Here is a 20,103-nt window from a genome sequence, read left to right as displayed (position 1 = left end):
GGGATTATTAAGGAGGATATGGAGATTGCAGTGAAGTTAAATGAGTTCTTTGCTTCTGTGTTCACAGCAGAAGATACTGAGCATATACCTGTGCCTGAATCGAGCTTCTCAAGGACAGAGGCTAGAGAACTGAGTTAGACAGAGGTGATGAGGTGATGTTCTAAACTGTCTGAAAAAATTAAATATTAACATTTCCCTAGGGCCAGATGGCATTCACCCAAAAATCCTTAAAGAACTCAAATATTAAATTGCTGACCTCCTTGCAAAAATATATGACTTATTGTTCAATTAGGCTCTGTACTGGAGGACTGGAAAGTAACCAATATAACACTGATTTTCAAAAAGGGATCCGGGGGAATCTGGGAAATTACAGTCTAATTAATTTAACATCTGTTCCAGGCAAATTGATGGAAAGCATTCTCAAGGATAAATTTGTCAAGCATATAGAAGAACAGGCCCCACTGAAGGAGAACCAGTGTGGCTTCTGCAAAGGTAAAGCTTGCCTCACCAACCTTTTAGAGTTCTTTGAGAGTGTCAACAGGTGTGTGGATAAAGGTAATCCAGTTGACATAATATACCTGGACTTTCAAAGAGCTTTCAACAAAGTTCTTCATCAAAGACTCTTGAGAAAACATAGCAGTCATGGGATGGGGGATGGGTTCATGTATGGATTGTAATTGGTTGAAGGGCAGGAAACAGGTATAAATTGACAGTTCTCTAAATGGAGGGAAGTAAGAAGTGGGGTCCCCCAGGTATCTGTACTGGAACCAGTGCTTTTTAATTTATTCATAAATTATCTAGAAGTTGGGTTAAGCAGTGAGGTTGCCAAATTTGCAGATGACACCAAACTATTTAGGGTAGTTAGGGAAATCCAAAAGAGATTGCATGGAGCTCCAAAAGGATATCCCTAAACTGGGGGAGTGGGCCACAAAATGCAAAATATGGTTCAGTGTAAGCAAGTGTAAAGTAATGCATATTGGGACAAAAAAAAACCCAAAACATACCCATCTTCACATATACACTAGGGTCTGAGCTGTCAGTGAGAGGACCAGGAGAGGGATCTTGGGGTCATAGTGGACAGCTCGTTGAAAGTGTTGACTCAATGTGTGGCAGCTGTGAAAAAGGCTAATTCCAAGCTAGGGATCATTAGGAAGGGAACTGAAAATAAAACTCTTAATATTATAATACCCTTATAGAAAACTATGGTGTGGCCACATTTCGAGTGCTATGTACAGTTCTGGTCACCATGCCTCAAAAAGGACATTGTAGAACTGGAAAAGGTGCAGAAGAGGGCAACCAAGATGATCAGGGGCCTAGAGCACCTTCCTTACGAGGTAAGGCTACAGCATCTGGGGCTTTTTAGTTTAGAAAAAAGATGATGTGTTTGACAGAGATAAATCTCTCTCTCTCTCTCTCTCTCTCTCTCTCTCTCTCTCTCTCTCTCTCTCTCTCTTGCATAACACTAGAAACAGAGATAATCCCATGAAAATGATTGCCAAGACATTTAGGGCTGACAAAAGTAAGTACTTTTTCACACAGAATTCTCTGCCACAAGATGTGGTGGCAGCCAACAGCCTGGATGGTTTTAAGGGGGGGTTGGATAACTTCATAGAGGAGAAGTCTATCTATGGCTACTAGTCTGAGGGCTATAGACCACCTCCAACCTCAGAGGCAAGATGCCCCTAAATACCATTTGCAGGGGAGTAACAGCAGGAGAGAGGGCAGGCCTGCTGGACTAGATGGGCCTAGCATCCAGCAGGGCTGTTCTTATGTTTTTATGATAGATGCTATCAGAATTGATCAGGAGATTTATCTGTGGACCTGATTCATAATACTATGCATGCAATCCTGGGTACTAGATGTGTTTTTGTACTTGCAGATACATTCAGCAAGGTGATTCATGCACACAAGGCTGCTTCCAGATATGGATCTTGTTTGCAGGTGTGATGCATTCCCAGATAGCACACCAATCTAGCCTTCCTACTAAAATTTGAGAGCAACATTATCTGCATATACAAGAGATTTTCAAACTATGTTCCAGAGAATCTTAGGGTTCCTTGGCTCCATCGCCAACCTCAATGCATTCAAGAGTCCCATTTGCATTCAAAGTCCATGTGCATACACTCCAAAGCTGTAGGTTCCATATATCCAAGATACAGAATACACGTACAGGAGTATATGTACATGTGGGTGTATATGCATAGGCTCTGAGCAAAGGGGGGCACATGTGGATTCAGTCCCCCCTCCAGATGTACGTACAAGCCTTGCATTGCAATGAGAAGATTAGAAATAGCAGAGAAGCTTTCCTGAAAGAGAATGTGTCCAATGTTCGCTATTATGAATCTCTTCTGCAATGTGCAACTGCAGAAAAGTGTGTTTCGGTAGATGGATGGCAATTCATGGGATTAAAGATAAATTCAACTTTCCACAAAGAATTAACAATGCAACATCCCATAATTACCACAAGCTGTGCAGCAGTCGGTGACTTCTGGAGAACTGGGAGAGAATCCTTCATGAAAGCCACACCTCTGCAGTGGAAATGCTCACCACTCATCCCAGAGATAAAGGGAGGTTTGTGGGGCTTATCCTGCTTTTACATCTTCATCTGGCAAGGATTTGTGCTTTTAACTCTAGGACAGATAGGAATTCAACAGGTGTGACTTCCTCTTGAATGAAGATGCAGTGCAACTTCACATGTTAAATAAAAATATTCACCTAACGTGAAGCTGCCAAAGGCACACAAGCCTTCGTCTGAAGGGGTGTGGGTGACTGACAGTGCCTTCCCTAGTCTGCGAAGTATAATAATAAGGCATGTTGTTCTGGAGCCTTTTGTGTCCAGTTCAAACTTTATTTCAGTCATCAACCAGCAAAACGAAAACACACCAATATCTATTCACAGGTTGTGACAACTGTTCAAAACAGAAGACAGCATCATCCTAATTATCCTCAGAAACCAAAAACAAAACAAGGGGTGGGGGGGACCATCTATAGAGCCTTTTGTGTTGTTTCCCTTTGCTCTGTAAAATATCAGGAAAGCCCTGAAATCTGAACTCCTCTCATCCATTCTTGTATTATAAAACCTGATTTCTGGACCAATTACATTCGGTCTTATTGTGAACATACTCTGTCACCCATTAGTCATCCATTCAGCCTTCCATAAGAAACTGCTTTGTGTCCCCCTCTAGGCACCCCTCTACTGCAGACAAGTGTCATGCCCCAAACGACCCACTTACTCTCTCCCTGCTATCATTTCCCCTGGAGAGCTAGTATATTGGTGATAATCTGAACTCCTCCGGTTGGGAATAATAATACTTGTATTCGAATCCTTGCTGGTAGGTTTCCCAGACTATGGGAAACACCTATATCAGGCTGCAGCAATACAGGAAAATGCTGAAAGGCATAGTCTCATGCTATGCAGGAGATGGCAATGGCAACCCCCTCCTGTATTTTACCAAAGACAACCACAGGACTCTGTGGTCGCTAGGAGTCGACACGGACTCAATGGCACAACTTTACTTTACTTTATGTAGACTGCCAGTATTCAAGCAGCAAGTAGTGGAGTAAACTCGTAATTAAACAGCAGATCCTTGTGCTGTTCACTAGAAGAGGCTGCACATTTAAACAAAACATATTTCAGTCCCCACACCTTTCACCTGCAAAGGTAAATGACCCGGAACTAACTGAAGAATCCAGCTGGGTTGATAAGAGGCAGCCTTCCAGCAAGGAGCAAGCTTGACATCACCCCCACTTTCCAGGCCTGTGGCTAATATCTCAGCATAGCCTCACTGAAAGGAAAGTTTTGTCTCCAGTGTATTAGCAAACTTGGAGCACCGTAAACGGAGCAGTGGCAGAGGGCTCTCTGGCTGATCATTCTTATCTGAGCAGATAATACTTATCATGGCCCCATAATCTGACTGCAAGATACAAATAACCTTGTGCAAATCACCTTGGTCATAGCTGAGTGCCTCCCAAACCAACTGCTAGCAGTGGGGTTACCAATCCAGCTGTCTCTGCCAGGGCTTCTGTGCTGTCCAATATGTAGGCATATCAGTGGGTGAAGCTTTTCCAGACATGCAGGAGACTAGCTGCAGGCAGGAGACATGCAGCAATGGGAAAAGGTTCCATGTATTGAATTTTGTCTAATCAGGCTGCTGTTAGAAGCACTTTGCCATTCTCCTCTTTAATAAAATGTCTCCTTGCAGGGGGAGACGTCTTTTATTACTGTTGAGCAAAAGCTACCTCCTCTGAGGAGCAAAAGAAGCTATGAAGAAAGAATGAGGCCAGGTGAGCAGATAGTCTGAGAGAGGGCAAAAGTGGAAATCAGTGTGAGGTGAAATCATGTGAGGGTTAGGGTGAGGGGAAGAATCCTTTCCCTCTCACACTATTTCCACTTTTGCCCATTCTGGGACCATCTGCTTCTCGGGCCTCATACTTCCTTCACAGCTTCACTTTTTCCTCAGGGGAGTTGACTTTTGCTCAGCAATAATGTGCAAAGTCCTGGAACCTGAACTATTTGCTCTGAAAAAGGTGACAGACAAGTCTGTTAGGAGCCAGGAGTACAGTTTGGCCAGGAGCCCATGAAATCCTGGTGTTAATTGCTAACATGCTCTGATAACCAGTTCTCTCTATCCTGGTGTGGTTCCTCTGTCTTGCCTTTTCAGCCTAGATGTGACATGATGGATAGTTATAATTTGTGTGTCTATTATTTTCTCCTCCATGGCTAATAGAAGCTCTTGGTAGGGGGTGAGTTAAATCAGGCAAACAGATAGGGGCAAAGTGTTAAACTCACCACCATAGCCCCAATCCAAGTTCTCTTCCACAGCTGCTGTTAAGCAAGGTGGGAGGAGATATTGGGAGATATCATGATGGAACTCTCATTTCACATCTAATATGACCCTAGAAGAACCAGCTGAATAGTTTGATATGAAATGTCCACTCCTTTTCTGAAAATTGATCGCAGATCCTATAGTTTTTCAGATAGCATGAATTCACAAAAAAGAACAGGATAGTACATTTTCAGTGACTTCAGAATTCTTGACATGATCTTTGGTCTATGGGGATGAGCTAGCACAAGATACATGTAGTGGTGCCCTGGCTTTTTTATTCAGTTAATGTATTAAATTAAAACCCCACCCTTTCTTCATAGGGTGGTGTACATTATGACAATGACTGGAATAACAAAATTTAAAAAGTCTTTTCCATCCTTAGCATTATCCTCCACCCCTTTTATCTTCATAACAGCCCTGTGAGTTAAGTCAGACTGAGGTTAGAAGCAGAGTCATGCAAGACCTTCATGGCTGATTGGTGATTAAGAATCTGAGCTTCATGTCTGAGAAAGGATTAAAAACCTGGGTCTCTCCAGGTCCAGTCCAACACTCTAGTACACCACTTGTGAGGCTAATACTAAAGTTGTCTCTATGGCTTGCCTTTTCTGACAGTCCATTACATTTGGTCACACACAGAGCTGTATTTATAAGTTCTAATCCCTGCTAATGTGGCAAAGAGACACCTTTTAACGTGGTGATTCTCTTTATTTAGCAGGAGGAGAGTAACTGGCCCTATCCACCCCCAGCACAGTACTCCAGTGACTGTTGCTGGTGTATATTTTATGTGGTGTTTTTTAGATTGTGAGCCCTTTGGGGACAGGGATCCTTCTTATTTATTTATTATTTCTCTGTGTAAACCACCCTGAGCCATTTTTGGAAAGGCAGTATAGAAATCGAATAAATAAAATAAAATAAAATAATGGGACAACATTCTTTATCAACAAGAGAATCTTATCTCAGGAATAAGGGCAGAAAGGATACCTCAAAAGGTATGTTCTATATGTTTTCATGGTGGAGGAGGGGGGTCTTTTTCTATATGAATTCTGAATATCAGTTTTCACGTAAGAGCTGGTCCTTAGGCAAAGGGAAATTAGAGCATTATTTTAGACCCTCAGTTGTCACTCTTTTTCTTCAAGAAAGCCCTGCTGGACTGCTTGGGCCTTTCTTTCAACTGACCCATGTTTTGCTTCCTGAGAAGCTGTCAGCTTACCACCTGGCCAGTTCTTTTCTGTAATGCTCAAGCTCTATTGATTCTTTAGTGGCCTATTTCTCAGGGCTGGTGTTTTTTTTATTTAACAAAAATGTGCTAACTAAGGTCACATCTTGAACATGTTTATGTCTTCTGAGCTTGTTGACTTCTCCACTGCAGTGACAAATATCTTCATAATAAGTGTTTATTATTTTAAGGGGTCAGAAAGCAATTTTGTCCAACTTCTTAAGGAGTGGGGGTTCCTCTCTCCCCACTCCTGGAAAACTGTTGTTTATTTAATCATTTTCGGCTACAAACTGCAGAAGGAAACAGAATTAATCACCAGCTAGTTCGTCAGAGTCAAGACCAACTCTCCCAAACAGAGATATTAGCCATCCCTAAAGTAACACTTCCCATCCCTTGACCTTCTCTTGCCTTGCCTTCCTGGTCATCCTGTGTGCAGTAAGAGCCAAATTGTAGCAGGCTGCCCTGGGATCTGTCATGTTAAATTATCAAGGTGTGTCACTGCACAGTCCCCCAAGTTTAATGTGGCTTATTATAACAGAACCAAGTCAACACAGGAACTCTCACTATAGTTGCTAATCTGGCCTCTGCTTCATGCTTTACCCAGTGCAAGCAGCACTGCTCTCTGTGAGGACTCGGCAACATCTAAGTGCCCCCTCCGACCCCTAAGTGTCACATTAGATACATTCTTGGCACTAATAGCAAAGTTCTTCCTGCCCAATTCTTTACTATGTCAGAAGATCAGAAATCCTCTTACCAGAAAATTCATATGTTAGAAAGGAAATCTAGGCAGATTTTCATAAGTGTACCATATTTTACATATATTTATCTCTTTATGAACATAAGAACATAGGAAGCTGCCATATACTGATTCAGACCATAGGTCCATCTCGCTCAGTATTGTCTACACAGACTGGCAGCAGCTTCTCCAAGGTTGCAGGCAGGAATCTCTCTCAGACCTATCTTGGAGAAGCCAGGGAGGGAACTTGGAACCTTCTGCTTGCAAGCATGCAGATACTCTACACAGAGTGGCCCAATCCCCTAACAGGAATATCTTATAGTGTTCACATGTAGTCTTCCATTCAAACGCAAACCAGGGGGGACCCTGCATAGCAAAGGGATTCATGCTTGCTACCACAAGACCAGCTTCTCCAAGGTTTGCAGCTTTGTCTTGGCGATGCCAGGGAGGGAACTTTGAACCTAGATGCTCTTCCCAGAGCAGCTCCATGCCCTAAGGAGAATATCTTACAGTGTACACTTCTAGTCTCCCTTTCATATGCAACCAGGGCAGATCCTGCTTAGCTAAGGGGACAAGTCATGCTTGCTACAACAAGACCAGCTGGTTACACAGTTCTTTTCAGAAACAGAAAAAGGGTGGTTAGGACAATAAACAACATGTCAGTTTAAAACACAGAGCTACATGAAAGTCAAGCAACTTTATATATTCTTTTATATAGAAAACATCTTTTCTGATTCAGCCTTGCAACCGGACCAGGTAGCTAGAGGGATGAGGCTACATTAATATTTAGTCTGAATCTCAAGATGTATTGGGAACATTCAGGCTATAACTAAAGACTGATTTTTGTGTACTGCTGCTGAGCTGAAACAGGGTGTTTTCATGAATATTTTTACAGACTGCAATGTAGCTAAACTTCCAGCGTTTTTTCAGTGGCAGATGGCACTTAATCAATCAAATCAATCAATCAAATATGACATATTCATATTTGATTGATTGATTTGATTGATTAAGTGCCATCAAGTCAGTGTCTACTCTTAGCGACCACATAGATTCTCTCCAGGATGATCTGTCTTCAACTTGGCCTTTAAGGTCTCTCAGTGGTGCATTCATTGCTGTCGTAATTGAGTCCATCCACCTTGCTGCTGGTCATCCTCTTCTTCTCTTTCCTTCAACTTTTCCAAGCATTATGGACTTCTTGAGGGAGCTGGGTTTTTGCATAATGTGTCCAAAATACAATAGTTTGAGCCTGGCCTGGTCATTTGTGCCTTGAATGAAAATTCTGGATTGATTTGTTCTATGATCCATTTGTTTGTTTTCCTGGCTGTCCATGGTATCCTCAAAAGTCTTCTCCAGCACCAAAGTTCAAAAGCGTCAATGCTGCTTCTATCTTGCTTCTTCAAAAGTCCAGCTTTCGCATCCATAGAGTGTCATGGGAAAAACCATTGTCTGAACTATTCTAATATTTGTCGGTATAGACACATCACGGCATCTAAATATCCTTTCCAAGGCCCTCATTGCAACCCTACCAAGTGCTAGTCTATGGCATATTTCTTGACTGCTGGATCCTTTTCTGTTGATGGTCGATCCTAAAAGGCAGAAGCTATCCACCACTTTAATGTCTTCATTATCAATTCTGAGGCTGGTTGTTGTACCCGTTGTCACAGGAACATAGGGAGCTGCCATATACTGAGTCAGACCACTGGTCCATCTAGCTCAGTATTTTCTTCACAGCCTGGCAGCAGCTTCTCCAAGGTTGCAGGCAGGAATCTCTCTCAGTCCTATATTGGGGAAGCCAGGGAGGGAACTTGAAACCTTCTGTTCTTCCCAGAGTGGCTCTATCCCCTGAGGGGAATATCTTACAGTGCTCACACTTCACATTCAAATGCAACCAAGGGAAACCCTGCTTAGCTAAGGGGACGTCATGCTTGCTCCCACAAGACCATTTCTCCTCTCTTGTCATCAGTTTAGTCTTCTTTACATTTAGTCGTAGTCCCATTTTTTCACTGTGCTCTTGTCTTTCTTTACTAGAGCTTGCAGATCATCTGCATTCTCAGCTATCAAACTGGTGTCATCAGCATGGCGCAGGTTATTGATGTTTCTTCCTCCAACTATAAAACCACACTCATCTTCTTCCAATCTAGCTTCTCTCAGTATATGCTCAGCATATAAATTGAATAAATAAGGAGAAAGTATACAGCCTTGTCTGGTTCCAGATCGGCAAAGGAGTAAGTCTGTTTTACCACGTTCCGTCTGGACTGTGGCTTCCTGTCCTGTGTATAGGTTTCTCATGAGAACAGTGAGATATTCTGGGATGCCCATTTTCCTAAGAGTATTCCACAACTTGATATTGTCAATGCAATCGAAGGCTTTTCTGTACTCAATAAAGCACACATTGACTTCTTTCTGGTATTCTTTGGCTTTCTCAATTATCCAGCATGCATCAGCAATGATGTCTCTTGTTCCTTGGCCTTTTCTGAAACCAGCTTGAACATCCAGCATTTCCCCTTCCACATAGGGCTCTAATCTGCGCTGGATGATCCTGAGCATTATTTTGCTAGCATGTGAAATTAAGGATATTGTATGATGGTTTGTGCAATCTGTTAAGTCTCCTTTCTTTGGTATGGGTATGTAGACTGACCTCTTCCAATCTGTTGGCCACTGTGTCATTCTCCAAATTAGCTGGCATAGTTTGGTTAGAGACTTGACTGATTCTTCTTCTGTTGCTTGCCATATTTCTGTAGCTGTTCCATCAATTCCTGTAGCCTTCCAACTTGGTAATGACCAGAGTGCTGATCTAAATACATCTTCCCATACTGGAGGTTCTTGCAAGTAGGAATATCTTCTAGAGTATCTTGGATGTTGACACCCCTGCCGTACAGATTTTCAGTATACTCCTTCTATCTCTGTAACTATCAGTCCTTTGGCATCCCTTAACATACCAGTTTGAGGTTGGAAGCTCCTTCTGAGTTCAGAGTTCAGAGATCTTTTGGAAAACTTTCCTTGTTTTTCCATGTCTATTTCCATCCTCAAGGTCTTTACAGATGTCTTTGTAGTATTGCTCCTTGTCTCTTCAAACAGCTTTCTGAAATTCCCTATTAAGTTCCTTCCTGAGGTCTTTATCTTTCTTGACTTTGGCATCTCTCCTCTTCTGGGTAATTTTCATCGTCTGTTCTGACATCCATTTTGCTTTCTTCTGTTTCTTGGTCTTTGGCAGTCTCTTTTCACATTCATCCTTAACAACTTCTTTGATTTCATTCCACAGTTCCTCTGACCCCCTATCAATGAGGTTCAGAACTTCAAAGCAGTTCTTGATGTTCTCCTTGAAAATGGTGGGTACATTCTCAAGATCATATTGTGGAAGCTGGATAGCTTTGTTTTTCTGCTTTAGCTTGACTTGGAACTTGCACATGAGCAGTCTGTGATCTGTTCCACATTCAGCCCCCGGCCACATCTTTGCTATTATAACTGAGCTCTTCCACCTCCTTGCACCAATAATGTAATCAATCTGATTTCTGGGTACTCCATCTGGTGATGTCCATGTGTATAGATGCCACTTTGGTTGTTTGAAAAATGTGTTAGCAATGAAGAGATCATTGGCTTGGTAGAAACTCCTGCTGTTGTTCTCCTGCGTTTCTGTTTCCTAGGCCATATAGTCCGACAGTGTTTTCCTCCTTACCTTTTCCAACTTTGGCATTCCAGTCTTCAACCACCAGCATCACATCTTGCTTGCGTGTTCTGTCGATTTCATACCGAACTTGAGCATAAAACTCATCAACTTCCTCTTCTTCTGCATCAGTTGTTGGGGCATAGACTTGAAGAACTTTCATGTTAAAGGGTTGTCCACAAAATCTAATTGATATTATTCAGTCACTGACTGCATTATACCCAAGTACTGTCATTGCTATATCCTTCCTGACTATGAAAGCAACACCATTCCTTCTTTGGTTTTCGTGTCCTGAGTAGTAAACGGTATGATTTTCTGACTGAAAGTGTCCCATTCCAATCCATTTTAATTCACTGATGCCCAAGATGTCAATCTGTAGTCGATTCATTTAATCTTTCACTATGTCGAGCTTTCTCATATTCATGCTTTTTACATTCCACATTCCCACAGTAATCATCTTTACAGCTTCAGATTTTCTTTTCCCGCACGGCAACATCAGCTGCTAGATGTCCAAAAGCCTTTAATCTAACCACATCATAAACACCATCGGTACTCTGAGAGATCCTCAGGTCTTCCTCAATAGCATGTTGAGTACCATCCGACCTGAGGGACCCATCATCCAGCACTACATTGGCAATCATTCCATCTTGTGTGTATCCATGTGGTTTTCTTGGTAAAATACAGGAGTGGTTTACCATTGCCTTCTCCTGTGCAGTATGAAATGATTCCTTTGTCGTTGTCACTGAAGTGATCGTCCGCCTCCAGCAGCTTCCTGTATCGCTGCTGCCCAATATAGGTGCCTGCTTGCTTTAGCTTGGCAGCTGGGATGACTTTTGCACTTTGAGTGACCCTGCTGGGAGTATGCCTCCTGGTGAACTTCACTCATCCCTCCCAAGAACACCCCACCACCGCCATGATGAAGCAGCATAGCAGGACTTGGGGGGGGGGCATATTAGTATAGCCAAGTCAAACTGGCTACATGATGATGTAACTATTCTCAGGAAAAGATTCAGTTAAAAGAACTGTGCAGAATCAGCAGCTGATTGAGTCTAGAGTCAGACTAAAAACAGATGCATACAAAGTGAGCAAGTTATGTGTATGCGTGTGTTAGAGAACATTTCAGCCTCCATCAAACTTCTCCTTTCACACTAAAAAGGTTTCCTTAGGAAACAACCTAATTCGTGTGCACTGAGCTTTTGCAGCATGTGTACAAGATAAGAGTCAGCAGCATTACAAGGAAAAGGATGAGGAATTTTAGAAACCAGCTCAGACCCAGTCACTGGTGGACAGGATGGATACCATAACTTGATGCTACTCTGATGGATGAAACATTTTATGGAGTAGTGATTATTTTGGCATCTGCCATCCATCATTTCCTTGCCTCTGACTTTGAGGGCAATTATAGGTCCAGACCAGAAATCCTTCCCATACATTCCTCTCTAATCCAATTTTCCCCATACTGGGCTTTTCTATATTTGCTGGGGAGTGTTGCTTCCAAGGATCTTCATCTCCATTTGGAATGATGAGGTCATGGGGGGGGCAATTTTGGTTGGGTGGAGGCTACAGTATATTTTAGACCCTTTACATGAAGACATGCAGTGGTACATAAAGGTATATTACAGCTCCCAGCACAAATCATGTCACACTAGCCCCACAGAGCTCACCACCAGAGAGCTGGTATTTAGTAGTCCCTACCTGACGGATGGGCTATTATGGTTTTCCTGTGAACAGACCATCAAAGTGCTGGAAAATCTCCCATCCCACCTTCACCTCACACATCATCACTCTTTCTTCATATCTACCTTTGGAATAAGACAGGCTTTCCCACCTCTGATTCATTTATTGCTTGAGAAGCAGAATGAAGGAGACCTTATCAGGCAGTAATCCTTACGATGGGCTGCTGCCAAGTCCCCCAGCTCCCAGAAGGCATAATTATCCCCTCAATTTCTCCCCTTTTACCGAACTCTAGATCCACCTTAATCCTAGCAGGGAAACTGGCCCATCCTCTGGAGAGATCATGAGGTGGCTGGACAGCTAACAGGGCTGTCAAGTCCTGCAGGCTGCAGTGTTTGTCTTGGCTGCTGTTTGATGTTGTCCCATCAGCCATCTCTGCCAGGAAGGGATGGGAAGTCTACAGGATGTTGCTGTGAAGCTCACACTGAAAGTACTCCCTGTCAGAATTGATGGATTTTATGCTGAGTGAGAAGAACTGAGACAAGGGGAAGAGAATGGTTGGATAAGAGGAATGGTGGGTGCCACTGAGGAGGTTGATCTGTCTAGCACTGCCTTAATGGGGACAGGGAAACTCCCTGTCACTGTCTTCATTATGTAAGCTTGGAAAGCCTCGAGGGGTGAGGAGGTTAATCAGGGAGCAGCCCAAGAACAGGGGTAAAATCAAAAAGTGAAATATGAATAAAGCTAGAGGGGAATCTATAATAGTAACAAAAGCTCTTGTACCACCCTATGCACTTTCAAAGGGGATAATTATGCCTTTGGAGAGTCCCTTGCCTAATATTTTTTGCTAAGACTTGGAAACATCCTGATCACTAATTTTGTGGTTGGGAAAATAGGGATAAAAGGATAAAATGAGTCATTCGAGGCCTTTGCCGAGTAAGGAAGCAAACAAAGCAGTGAGACTGATGGCTAAGACTTGTGTGCTCCCACACACTGGAGAAAGTGCTATTAAAAGCATCACCTAAATGGTTAAATTTACTCCATAAGAATATCAGAACTGCCTTATTAGATCAGACCAAAAGTCCGTCTAGTGCAGTGTTCTGCTTTCAGTCTGAACAGCAACCAGAGGCTTCCAGAAAGCTCACAAAAGGGCATGAAAATGATGGCCTTCACCTGTTATTTGTATCCAGTATTTGGTGTTCAGGGTTATATCTGTCTTTGCACCTGTAATGGAGATTCCATTTCACTAGCAGCATGGCTTCATGCAGGGGCATTTCCCCCCATGAGGCAAGCTGAGCTTCAGGCAACAAGTACATCATAGGGCAGGAAGTGTGGGCACCTTGCCCAGCCCTCCACTGTGGGCATCATCCACTGTTTTCCCCCCATAGCTCCCACTTCATCTCCACTGCTGCCTCTGATCTTTTCCTGGTGCGCCCCACTCCTCACCCTACCCCTTCCTCGCCAACTCTGCCTGCCAGGCCAGAGGCCAGTACTGAGAGTGCCCCGTCTCATCTTCCAGATGTGCACACTGTCCTGGGACCAATGCACACCTCTGCTTGCTGTTTCAGGCAGCGTGTGTGCATACAGTTTCATGGGCCCCTACCTCTTACTGCAGCCACACTCGCCTTTCCAGCACCAAGTTTGTTTGCTTTTGGTGCTAGAGGGAAGAGGAGAGGAGAGCTGGTCTTGTGCTAGCAAGCATGTCTTGTCCCCTTAGCTAAGCAGGGTCCACCCTGGTTGCATATGAATGGGAGACTAGATGTGTGAGCACTGTCAGATAATCCCCTCAGGGGATGGAGCCGCTCTGGGAAGAGCATCTCTTGGTTCTAAGTTCCCTCCCTGGCTTCTCCAAGATAGGGCTGAGAGAGATTCCTGCCTGCAACCTTGGAGAAGCCTCTGCCAGTCTGTGAAGACAATACTGAGCTAGATAGACCAATGGTCTGACACAGTATACAGCAGCTTCCTATGTTCCTAAGAGAGAGATAACAGGAAAGATGAACCTGGTGCTGGTTCAGCGATGACAATGTGAGTCGACCACATGCATCCAGCCTTGCTAGCCCCTGCCTGCTCTCACCACCACCGCTGTGCTAGCACCAGCAACCGGCTCACTTTCTTCCACTGTCTCTCCCTACCTGCACCCAAGTGAACACACTTGGTGCTGGAGGAGAGAGTGTGACAGCAGCAAGAGCCGCAAGCCAGCAAAACTGGAGGTATGCCCACTGCCTGATAGAGCAAGCAGTGGTGTTCATTGGCCACCCTCCTCAAGTGGCAACTAGCTATGAACCACCTTGGGCTCAATTCCATTCTGGAGCCCCTGGCCAGAGACTGACAAAGGCCGGGGGGGGGGGAGGTTTCCAGGTCCAACTCTCCTAGTCCGACCTCCTTTCTGTCAGCACCACCAACCCCTTTCTGAAAGAAATTCAGTGGAGTGGGAAGAACTTTCCTTGTGTTGATATGTTCTATTAAAGGCTGTCTGAAGGGATGATAAACTGGAATTGAAAAGGGACCGGACTTTTGAGCTAACAGAGGCATCCGTGAACAATGTTTCTCTCAGGCATAACACTTTTCTCTTAGAAGGCCTACCTGGGCAGGGAATGAATGAATGGAAGAACCCATTCCCACTCTCTAGAAGCCTCCCTTTCTCCTCCTAATCTGCTTCTTATCTTGGCATCTCTTCTCATTCTTTTCCTCTGAATAATTGCATCGTTCATACCTCCCTTCAGCTTATATATTAACCCAGTCAGACTTCTGAAGTGCTCTCTGTTTCTGAGTATTATCCAAAAGCCACAACTTAAGTGGCTGGGAATTCTCCTGTCTCTTGATGTCAGGTGCTGCAAAGGGCATTCCTTGCATCATTCTATCAGAGAGGGACTCTTGTGTCCTGAGAAAGATCCATCCACACCTTTGGTAGTAACTATCTCTTGCATACCACCATAGTTCAGCATTCATCTGAACTACTTTATGCACACTGATAAAGTATCATGTTTGAAAGAACTTGCTGCAGATATCGCATTATCAATCTCCCCTTGAAAATAGGTACATGGGTTGAGTATATGCTCACAATTTAAATGGAACATAGGAAACTGCCTTATACCAAGTCATACCATTGGTCCATCTAGCTCAGTATTGTCTATACCAGGGCTGCATAACTTTGGCCCTCCTGTAAATGTCAGACTACAACTCCCATCATCCCTGATTATTTGCCACTGTGGCTGAGGATTATGGGAGTTGTTGTCCATAAACAGCTGGAGAGCCAAAGTTGTTCAGCCCTGCTCTACACTGACTGGCAGCAGCTCTCCAAGGTTCCAGGCAGGAATCTCTCCTAGCTCTACCTGGAGATGTCAGGGAGTGAACCTGGGACCTTCTGCATGCAATCAAGCAGATGCACTTCCACTGAGCTATGACCCCATCCCCTATGGGGAATACCTTACTGTGTTCACATGTGATCACCCATCAAAATGCAAACCAAGGCAGACCCTGCTTAGCAAAGTGGACAATTCATGCTCGCTATTACAAGACCAGCTCTCCTCACCATAATAATGGATAGTTATGTTGTAAATGTGCATACTAACCTTCATTCCAATATCTCAGTTTTCAAGACAGATAGTTTACATCTTTCCTGCCTCCTTTGAAAGATATGTATGGCAGAGGGCAGGGGAGCGAACTGGGATTTTGAAATTAAATGTAAAATGCTGTCTTGAATATGCAGATCCACCTTCTTTCTGATACCTCAACTTTCAAGTCAAATACCACATTAAAAGCAATTCTGTATTTTCTTCCCAACTCTGAAAATGGGTGCAGGGATTGAGCTAGTAGTTGAACTTGAGATGTAGAACTGTGTCCTGAACATGTGTGCTAAATTTTATTCCAGTACCTCAGTGGTGAAGAGAGTTATTGTGTTACAAACAAACACGCAAACAAAATATCAAAGAGGCTAGTAAATCCAGAGGTCTCACTTCACTCATCCAATTATTTCATATTGACCAAGGTGGACCCAAAACACATTAAAATAACCCAACGTCAAAGCAATTTTCCTTTGGGAAATACACGGGTGTTTTTCTTGTTTTCTTTCAGCTAAGTGGAAAAGAAAGCTTTCAAATACTGGCTGTGAGACACCAACCCTTTACCTCCCTGCTTTTTCCATGCCAAGGAAAACGAAAGTGCAAGAGAGAGCCAGATGTTTGCAATTAACTACCTGACATCCCCCCTGCCCTCCTGCTATGGCACTTCCCAAGGCCAGTGAGCAAATGGTGTATCAGAATCCCAGGTTCCAGGTCTGAGTAATGCAGTGCAGAATTGCAGGCCTGTCAACACTCCTGGGATGAAGAAGGCTAAAAGAGATCCAGGATTATACCACTCTTCACCTTGTAATAAGAGGCTCTACTCAAATACATAGCACCCTGGGAGAAGCATCGCTTATATAACCACTGCAGGTGGCAGATAGAACAGAGGGGGAAATCAGCAAGAAAGGGGCTGTTGGAACCAGTGATTCTAATTGGTGATTTGTCCAATTATAGTATCACAACGTCTGAGGATAAGGGCCCATTCAAATTTTATCGTCCCTCCATGTGAAAACTACCAAAAACAAAAAAGAAAAAGCTTCTTCAGGGCATCACACCACACAACAGGCATATGATGTGGAAGCACCATAGCAGCACATGATCCAGTGGTGTAATTGTATAGTCAGTCTTCATGCCAGCACTAGCTGATTGCGTATAATTTTTTAGATTGTGAGCCCTTGGGGACAGGGAGCCATTTTATTTATCTATTTATAGCTATGTAAACCACTTTTGGAACTGTTTGTTGAAAAGCGATATATAAATATTCGTTGTACTTGTATAAATGTTCCACAGTACAGAGCTAATGCACAGGGTAATCAGCCTTCAGATCTTAGGCCTGTTGTGTGTAACACTATCTGTGAAGCATGTTCTGGTGATCTTCACAGTGGGATGATACATCCAATGGAAATATGGAAGGTATATTACAGTGGCTGAGCCAGTTGTCTAACATTTGAGCAATCACACATCTCTCCTCCAAAAACTCCCATGTGACCTTGGACAAATTGCTAGCCAAACATCCACACTGCCAGAATTGGTTCCACTTTGGCCAAGTGCACAAACAACGATTTTCACATCACCTCTGTTCCACATTATTCAGTAAATCCCACAGTAAAACTATGGCAAGAAGGCAAATTGAAACAGCAGATGGTTTCAAGGTGACAGTCCTTTTCCAAAAATCCAGAGTGCATTTCTACACTCAGCCACAGCATGACTGCAGTCTTATCATGTGTTGCCATATCATCTTCATTACTACCTGCCAGGTGATTCTGCCTATGCACAAACATATTCTAGATGGGCTTTGCTGTCACTGATTATGGCTTGATTGGCATGCACAAGGGACAGGGCCTTTTCAGTGGTGATTCCCAGGATCTGGAACTCCCTAACACAGTGGGTTTATGATGCTTCCTCCCTGTCAGCCTTCAAGAAAGCTTTAAAACCCACCTATTTGACAGGCATTTAACAGATCACTGGTGGGGAGCTTTGTAAGTCTTGTTTGATGGTTGCACTTAGTATGTGATTTCTGACTTTTTAGGATGTGTTTTTGAATGGTTTTAATTGTGATTTTAAAATGTTTATGTTAGCTGCCTTGGGACTTTTGCACACAAAAAGAGAGATGAGGTATACACTGAAAAATAAATAAAATAAAATGTGTGCCCTACACAAAATTGGCTCACATTTGGTCCCATGATCAAGACCACCCAAGACCCAATTTGATCATGTGCAAATGCCAGTGAAATCCAACTATTTAATTTGTATCAGCTGCAATGTCCAAACCTTTCTTTCCTTTTTGCTTAACAGAAACCAACAAATTATGTGATGATACAGTCTGCGAGAGGACACAATATAAAATACACATGCTGAAAATGACATTAAGGATAATAAATATGCACCCATTCCTTCCTAATACTAGCTCACCCAGTATGTCATTATATTAACACAGCATCTGATTTCAACCAAGTCAGCTTTGTTTAATTAAGAAATGCAGGCGAGAGCGTTACCATGGGAGGCAACTCCCCCAGCCTAGCAGGAGGCTGGCGGTCTTGACATGCATGCTCACTGGACCCCATCAGCTTTCCCGTCAAAGAGTAGATGAGATACTAGAGCTTTGGGGCTGCAGAAGGAAACATAATTCTTATGTTGACAGAATTCTTTATGTGTTAGCTTTGGACTGGTAAATTTGAAATCTATTATCCTAAGGAATCAGCATGATTTTTTAATTGGTATACTGATGCCTATAACAAACTTGGTGGAAGAAAGTCAAGCAATAGGCAGGCAGTTCTGGAAAATGATGAGGTGTTGTTTCAAATGCCACTTCCAGTCCACTCTCTGACCACACTGACCAGGGAACGCTAGAAGCACTCGAGTCCCTTTGAAACCAATGGGGCAAATTAGTTGTGACTAACAGAAGCCCCATTATTGTCAGTGGGAGTTAAAGCAAGACTAACAGCATCATCCTGTTCCTGTGTACTCAGAAACATCCCCCCCCGCCTGCCATATTATTGTCATCCTTACAACAACCCTGTAGGGAAGCCAATGATTATGTGATGCCATCCTTGACCACCAGCATCTATTCTCCTTCTCACAGTAAACACCCACAAATGTGCAGTACACTTTTTGTCTGCTTATAGAGTTACATACATTCAGAACCATAGCCTTGTCTGCTATGGCAGTCCTGGTCTCCTGCTGTTTCTAAGCTGGTAAGATGGAGTTACCAGAAACATTCAGACAGGAGTAAATAAGTATAGAAGACTGAGGGGAAATCAGCCCAGAGCTACAGGCAAAGCAGAGTGAGTCATCTAGATGCAGCCGGGTAATAAAACCGGAATGTTTCTGAGAGCAGCAAGACACTGAAGGCAATTCCTGCAAAACAGCAGGAGATCCAAGTGCTGTGACAACGCAAACATGCAGCTCCAGCAATAAAGTCCAGAACTTAAAGCAGCTGAAGCCAGCCTGATAATGTTCTTGAAGGATTCCTATCCAGCAAGAAATGGTAACAGCACAAAGAGCACTGAATGCAGCCCAACCAGGGGCGTAGCTATAATTGAGTGAAAGGGTTCAGAGAACACGGGCCCCCAGCTCCTGAGGGCCCTCCAGCTCCACTCCTCCCTATTTTCTTCATTATCTCCCTCACTCTGGGGGGCCACGAGAGAGAGGGATGAACACCACCCAGCCATACGAAAAGATCCAGCAGCAAGCAGGCACTGGCAGTGCAAACATCAGGCTGAATGGCAGGGTCCTGCCAGAAAGATGGAGGAAGTTTGCTCCATTTCTCAAGAGTGAGTGTAAATGCCAGGCAGCCTCATTGCACTAAATGATAATCACCTACTTTTCGGATAACTTGAAAAATCTTTGTAAGATTTTTAAAAAATCCTTTTCATCCCCCTGAGTCTGTCCCCAGGAAAGCCAATCTAAGAAACAGCAAGAGGGAAAGAAAAGACCAGGCCTGAGCAGCAGAGGAAGTCAGAGATTGTTGAATCCTGCCTCAGGAATAGAAATGACTGGTTGTCATGTATAGCACTGCTCTGCTAACCAAATAGCTCTAAGCGAATGCCACTCATCAGAGAGAATAATATGCTTGTGCTTGACTGACTTAGCAAGGTTGTGGGTACCTTGGATGTTGGTTTCTATCTTGCCTGAAAACTTGCATTCAGGGTATGGCGGTGAAACTGTGCCGAACTATACCACTTCAGATTACAAGTTGGGGCTCATGTGGTTGAAATACCCCTAAACACAAAAATATTCTCCCCATGTAGAAAATTTCTGTCAAGGAGAATTATAGACTAGGAACTTGTTACCTCCATGCTAGTTTTTTATGTGCAGATACATTTTGTGCATGGAAAAACATTTTGTCAAATGAACTCCTTCCTTCTGTCTGAAGAGGTAACATCCAGTCACAACTTAACCATTTCATCTGCCATTTGTGAAAA

The 20,103-nt window shown here is 43.4% G+C and overlaps 1 long non-coding RNA gene across 1 annotated transcript; it reads left to right on the top strand.

Annotated features, from left to right (window-relative positions):
* Positions 1-296: 296 nt before the first annotated feature.
* On the top strand, positions 297-17,976 carry LOC128342050 (uncharacterized). Its single transcript, XR_008314738.1, has 4 exons — positions 297-492; positions 1,197-1,334; positions 1,467-1,519; positions 16,191-17,976. It is a non-coding gene; the product is annotated as an uncharacterized LOC128342050 (long non-coding RNA).
* The last annotated feature ends 2,127 nt before the right edge of the window (positions 17,977-20,103 follow it).

Source organism: Hemicordylus capensis, chromosome 2 (genome assembly GCF_027244095.1).
Source record: "Hemicordylus capensis ecotype Gifberg chromosome 2, rHemCap1.1.pri, whole genome shotgun sequence".
Classification (NCBI taxonomy): domain Eukaryota; kingdom Metazoa; phylum Chordata; class Lepidosauria; order Squamata; family Cordylidae; genus Hemicordylus; species Hemicordylus capensis.
The sequence above is the reverse complement of the archived record's forward strand: the minus strand, read 5'-3'. Positions and strand labels throughout refer to the sequence as shown.